Genomic DNA, 7,500 nt, shown 5'->3' on the forward strand with positions numbered 1-7,500 from the left:
AATCGTTGGACTGTTTGGATATTTTAGAAGAGGGATTTTTTTATGAAGGAAAGTGGGTGGGAGTTAAAAGACTGTTTAAATCGGAGATCATGGTATCGTTTCTCCATCTGTCCCCGTATACAACGGACGGAGAGGTGCTGGACAAATTAGCCAAGTGGGGAGTAGAAGCCATCCTCCCGCTGAGACGACGATTCTACCCGGGCACGGCAATATCGGATGGTACTCGCTTTATCAAGGTGAAATTCCCGAAAGAAGTGGCCTCTTTGCCATACAGTGCGAAGTTCGATACGGCATCGGGGCCAAGATACTGTCGGGTTATTCATGATAAGCAAGTCAAAATCTGTAGGCAATGTATGGGGCCAAGGCATGTGTTCAGAAACTGCCCCGAGTTTACTTGCCGAGAGTGCCTGCAACAGGGACATTACGCACGAGAGTGCACAGCTCTCAAATGCCCCGACTGCCGCCGCGCAGACATTAGATGCACGTGCCGCACGTCGGAGAATGAGGATGACGGGGAAGAGTGCGAGAGTGTGGCGGCAGCGGAGGCGAGGCTCTACCAGGATGAGGAGGATGAGGCTCTACCACTGCTGCCTATGGGCAGCCCCAGCACCGAGGAGGAGGACATCCCTTGCGCCCAGCCTCAGAGAGAGCCGGCACCCTCCCCATTGTCAGAGAACTTGGACTTCAACTTTGAGACGCTGATGGGGAGTGAGGATGCCGGTCGCAACTCAGAGACAGAGGAGGCTGAATGCGCAGGGAAGGGGCAGTTGGAGGAACATGAAGACATGGATACCGATTTAAACCAGAAAGAAGATAGGAAAAGATTAAGAGACGCTGAAGAAGAGGGTGGGTTTTTATCTAAGTTATTATCTTTTAAACAACCCCGAGTAAGACCAAAGCAGACGCAGTTGAACATAAAAGGGGTTTTAGAGGACCAGGAAAAGAGGAGAAAAAAGAAATTGCATGCACACTTAGGAGGAGAGGAGAAAGAAAATACTTAAATGATGGGTTTTAATTATGTATTGTTTTTATTTCTATTTATTTTTTTAATGGGCTGGGATTTTATTTCCATTAATATGAGAGGGGGTGTAAATCCAACAAAATTAGAGAAACGAATAAAGGTGACTGAAAAAAATCAAATTATTTTATTACAAGAAACAAATTGGACTAATGATATTGGAGAGGGTTTTAGGAAAAGATGGGATGGTGAAGTGTTCTACAATGTTAGCAGAAAGCAAGGCAGAGGTTTAGCTGTTTTAATTAAAAAAGAAACATGTGGGGCAGTGAATGAAATATATAGTGACAATGAGGGGAAGATTTTAACTTTACAAATTGAAAAAGAAAATGAAAAAGTTACTATATGTAATATACATGCACCAAATGAAGAATTGGAAAAAGAAGAGTTTTTTAAAAGGTTGAATGTTTTAATTGAAGGGTGGGAAAATGTTGTTGTTATGGGTGATTTTAATACTGTGCTGAAAAGGGAGGACATAAATGAACAAATGGTTTATAGAACTGATAAAGGGAGAAGAGAGTTGGAGAGCCTAATGATAAAACATAACCTGCAAGATGTCTGGAGAGCAAGAAACAAAGATGTTAGAAAATATAGTAGAATGCAAATTGTAATGGATAAAATAAAACAAAGTAGAATAGATATGTGTTTAGTGAAAAATGAATGGGAGGGGGAGGTGAAAAAAGTGTTCTATAAGAAATGCTATTTTAGTGATCATGATTTTATGGAATTGCGACTGGATTTTAATAAAGTGGAAAGAGGGCCTGGAGTTTGGATTTTAAATACAGAGGTTTTAAATAATAACATGTATAAAATGGAGGTGCAGGAACTTATCATAAAGAAGAAGGAAGAAATGTGTATGTACAAAGGATGTTTAAGAATATGGTGGGATAATTTAAAATATGAGATAAAGAAATACACATTAACATTCTGTAAAAAAGCAAGACGAGACAAAAGAATAAGAGAATTCTCATTGAAAAAAGAATTAGAACAAGAACTGGGAAAAGTAGATGAAAAGAGAGAGGATGTAAATAAAATAATGGAGTTGCAGGAAGAACTAAATAAATTTGAGGAAGAAAAGCTAAAAGGTGCAATGATTAGGAGTAGAGCAAAATATATGGTAGAGGGAGAAAAATGTACAAAGTTTTTCTTTAATCTGGAAAAAAGCAGACAAAAATCTGAAGAAATTAGAGGAATCAAAGATAAAGAAGGGAACAGAATAACAGATAAAGAAAGGATTTTAAAAGAAATTCATAACTTTTATGAGGCTTTATTCAAAAAACAAGGAATAGAGAAAGAAGCCAAGGAGTTTTTATTAAGTAAAGTTCAAAGAAAAGTGAGTGAAGATGATAGAGAAATGTGTAACAAAAGTATATCTGTAAATGAAATAGAAAATGCAATAGCTGAAATGAAGAATGGTAGAAGCCCAGGCTTAGATGGTTTACCGTGTGAATTTTACAAGTGTTTTAAAGGTGTTTTAATGCCCATTTTAACACAGGTTTTTGAAGAGTGCTGGAAAGATGGTGGTCTAAGTCCTTCTATGAAAAAAGGTGTGATAAAAATAATTTATAAAAGAAAAGGAGACAAAGAAGATCTTAAGAATTTTAGACCCATAAGCCTTTTAAACTGTGATTATAAGATTTTAGCAAAAGTCATGGCTAACAGGCTGAAGAGGGTCTTGCCCACAATCATTGAAACCAATCAAGCATATGCAGTACTGGGTAGAGACATCTCAGACAATGTAAACAGCATAAGAGACAAGATTTGGTTTTTAGAAAAGAAAAAACATAGTGGCTTCGTTGTAAGTATTGATTTGGAGAAAGCGTTTGATAGAGTGGAGCATGACTTTTTATTTGCCGTTTTAGAAAAATTTAATTTTGGAGAAGATTTTATCAAATGTCTGAGATGTCTCTACTCAGATGCGATGAGTTGTGTGAAATGTAATGGTTTTTTAACGGACTTTGTTTTTTTATCAAGATCAATCAGACAGGGTTGCCCACTGTCAGCACTTTTATACAGTTTAGTTGCGGAGCCCTTAGGCTTGGCAATTAGTGCTGACAGTGGGATAAGGGGAATAAGCGTTGACTATGAAGATCTTAAAGAAGTTAAAATATATCAGTATGCTGACGATACAACTCTGGTTTTAAAAGATGAAGAAAGTATTTTTAGAGCAATGGAGGTTTTAGAGATTTATTGTAAAGGTTCGGGCGCTCTAATGAATGTGGGCAAGACGGAGTACATGAGGATTGGAGAGGATAGTGTGCTTCTGAGGACGTTACCTTTTCAGGAAGTTAGGGATAGTTTGAAAATTCTGGGGGTCAGAGTAGGGACAAATGAAAGACTAACAACAGGAAAAATGTGGGAGGAGATAATCGGGAATATGAAAGGAAAATTGGCTTTTTGGAAGAGAAGGGATCTGACTCTTAAGGGAAAAATTTTGGTAATCAATACCCTTTTTTTGTCAAAAATATGGTACGTCCTCGGCTCTGTCAGCCTGCCATTTCCAGTTTTAAGGGTTTTTAAAAGTATGGTTTTACATTTTATTTGGGACGGTAAACCATCTAAAATAAGTTATGACACACTGATTGGGAAGGTCGAGGAGGGTGGTCTGGGATTGCTTGACCCTTTTATTAGACTGAAGGCCCTCAGAATTAAAGCAGTTAAGCATTTTATGGGGAGGGATAAAGAATGGGCCAAAACAATGATGTTTTTTATTGATAATATTTTTAAGATGGGGCCTTCAGTTTTTTTTATGAAAACAAAGGAATATATGACCGTCGGCATCCCAGATTTTTATAGGGAAGTTTTAAGGGCCTGGGGGGATTTTTTAGAGTGTGTTAAAATAGAGGTTGAAGGGAGAGAGCATTTTTTAAACCAACCATTGTTTTTAAACCCTAATCTAATGAGTAAAAACAGAGATTTTTATTTCAAAAGCTGGTTCGAAGCGGGTTTTAGGAAAATTAGAGATATTTTTTATGAAATAAAACCAGGGCTTCTACCATTCCAGGGTTTTATAGATGAGTTAAAAAGAAATGACGAACATTATGAAGTGGAAAAAATAAAAAAAGAACTGGAAAAAATCAAAGGTGTAATCCCAGAGAGGTGGTGGAAAACGATAGAGGGTGAAGTGAAAGGGAGAGCAGAGAGATTGTCAATATGTTTTAAAGATAATGAGAACACGTTGGAGTCTGGTACACTGAGAACTTTTTATTCATGTTTTAGGGAAAAAGCTTTTATTTCTCCAAAAGCAAATAATTATTGGAAAACCCTCTACCCAGAGATAGAAACAAAAAACATATGGGAAAATATTAGAATAGTTTTTAAATGTCCGCTTTTAGAAAACTTTGACTTTCTTTTAGCACACAATTGCATTTTTAATGAAATGAGGTTATTCAAAATGGGGTTAACAGAGGATGAAAAATGTAAAGTGTGTGGAAAAGAAAGGGAGGGTTTAAAACATATGTTTTTTTATTGTGAGGACTTGACTTGTTTTGTTGAAAAGATCCAAAAAATAGTTATTGACTTTGGTGAAGAAAAAGAAAAGGTGTTGGATAACTGGGAAATTATGTTTTTATTTGGGATCCCAAATGAAGAAAGGAAAAGAAAGAACCAGGCAGTGAACATAGTTTTATCAGTGGCTAGGCATACAGTGTGGGTTAGGAGGGCGGTAGCAAAAAAAAGGAAAAGAAAATTGGACATATGCAAATTGTTTGAGGTAAATTTGAAGAAAGTTTTAGATACACTGTATGCCTATTTTATCTTTAATTACGATCTAGATGTTTTTAACCAAATGTTTATCTTAAACAACTCTTTTACCCATATTACATGGGAAGGCGTTAAACTAGTTTTACCAAAATGTTCTTAATCCATTTGCCTGTTTACTTCTTTTTAAATATGATTCTTATTTATTCACTAAACTTGCTCAACTTTTTATTGAATGATACTAATGTTATGCCTTATCTGTATTCTGTCACTACAAGTTTGTTCACTATTTATGATATTATTTATTACATGCCGCTCATGATATTATGTTTCAGTATAATATGTATTTTTAGATATGTATGTTTTTCTATATACTGAGGTGTTTTATGACTGTTCAAGCTGTAGAAACAACAGAAATTTGAATGAAATATGAATTGTGAATAAAAGTGGGACATGTTGCAGATGTATTGTAAAAATTGAAAATGTTTAATAAATAAAAGAGACAAAAAAAAAAAAAAAAAACTCTCGTCTGATCTCGGAAGCTAAGCAGCGTCGGGCCTGGTTAGTACTTGGATGGGAGACCGCCTGGGAATACCAGGTGCTGTAAGCGTTTTGCTTTTCCCTTCACCCGCGTGAAGGGAGAGCGGTTTTGAGGTTGATGAACGTGTCCGAGTGTTTGAGTAATCGCTTACGGCCATACCGCGCTGAGCACGCCCGCTCTCGTCTGATCTCGGAAGCTAAGCAGCGTCGGGCCTGGTTAGTACTTGGATGGGAGACCGCCTGGGAACGGCTCATGACCCCCCCAAGTACATATTGCTCAACCCTGGGATCGATCGAAAAAGATCAAAACGGATGGCTCCATCTGGTGGTCAACGTCTTGAAGTGTTATTTACAGAAATTGTCATGTACAAGGCCTAGTTTATTGAAATCCACAAGTCTGCTGAATGTTTTGTTTATTATTTTCACAATTTGAGTTGATGTACAGTAGCTGATGAGATTCATATAGTAAAATGGAAAAGTGTGCAATTGTCACATTATTGTGTAGCTGGCCTTTTTTTCTCCCCTTAAAATTTAATTTGATATAGATTTCTCATTAAGATTGGGCAAAGGAATGGAGAGACCAGAGTGGATTGGATTATATTCAACTTTATTGTCATTGTGCAGAGTACAAGTACAAAGACAACAAAATGCAGTTTGCGTCTAACCAGAAGTGCAAAAAAAGCAGAAAAGTGCCATGTGATAAAGTATAGACAGGTGGTGCATAGACAGGATAAGAAATATAGTGCAGTGTAGACAGTAGTATACAGTTCGTTCACAGAAGGCGGTTAAGAGTAATATAAATTAAGCATAAATATGTGCAGTGTATTAGCAGTTATCTTATAACAGCAGAATAAATATGGATATGTAATATGAGCATTGTATGAACAACATGTACAGATATGTGCAATGTAGTAGCAGTAACAGTATAATAGAAAGAATAATATAGATATATTCAGTGTATTAACAGAATATATATTATAAGAAAAACAGAATAAATATGGATATTCAGTATGAACCATGAAGACAGATATGTACAGTATGTGCAGCATATGATTGTCTCTGACTCAGTCAACAATCCTTTTATACTGCCCCTTTATTGCAGTTGTAATTTTACTGGGGGAGAAGAGGTGACTGGCTGGTGGGCGATTTTTTAAAATTTTAATGACGAGGTACAACAGACGACTGTCCTCCGTCACTGTGTCCGGTGCTGCCTGAGGGTATTTCATCCAGCCAAACTTTGTCTTCTGGGCTGTTCGGATGTGTCAGCCCCAAGACGCCGGCCAAACAGGGTGTAGCCCCCACCTAGATTCGTACTTTTTCACAAAGTTGACAGCAGTCTTATCATGCTCGAGAACTGCCAGCAGTAGCAATCTTCTGCCTGAGATCAGCTGGCACTAGGTGGTGGTCACTGTTGTCTGCCAGTTCTAGAAGCAGCAAAGCCCATGCCTACACTTCCTCTATTCCTGGCAGATGCAGATGTCCTTGGGCCATCAGCACATCCTGCAGAGCAGGACTGTCCTCCACCTGTTCTGCTTGTGTAGGGATGGCATGTTTCCTAAAGGTGCTGTCAATAGGATCCTCGTCTGACTCTGTAGACATGTCAACACCCTCATCTGCTATCTCCTCTTCACTTTGTCCAGTCGATTCGTCTTCTTCACGGGACTGTTCTTCTTCAGCTGCAAATATGCAATTGTACAAATCACAGATGTGTCCGGGCAGTTGAAACAACCACTTGTAGATTCATTCATACACAGATATGCCAATAACATGCACGGTTTCTTTGTTTCATAAAATGAAAAGTTAACTTTATACAATGTTGGCTGTAATTTGCTAGAATTATGCATGAAAACTGTAGGGAGATCCTTGCTTCATATGTATGTATATTGTTTAAGTGTGTGATTAAGGTTTTTACCTTTCTTGGCATAGTAATCCCTTGCAGTGAAGCTGGTTGACTGGCACATGGCGTACTCAACACCAAGGAGCTCTGGGTCCTCGTATTCATCAGGGTAGGGCATAGGAGCAGCGAAGTTGGGCTCTGGAACATGATCTTTGACGAAGAGCACCTCAGCTTGCTGACTGATGCGCTGGATCTGCCGTGCATCCATACATGACATCTGCCGACCCTGACCACCCGCAACCCAGAGTGATTCCATGCGGCTGTTCCACTGCACAGCAAATGCAATCAGGTACACCTGACAGAGCACACGACCATTTTATGCATCATTGTATATTATGTATAACTTACA

This window comes from Alosa pseudoharengus, unplaced genomic scaffold (genome assembly GCF_046254945.1).
Source record: "Alosa pseudoharengus isolate Yale_2024_CS ecotype anadromous, Long Island Sound unplaced genomic scaffold, YU_APseudo_1.1 YU_APseudo_1.1_scf_9, whole genome shotgun sequence".
Classification (NCBI taxonomy): domain Eukaryota; kingdom Metazoa; phylum Chordata; class Actinopteri; order Clupeiformes; family Clupeidae; genus Alosa; species Alosa pseudoharengus.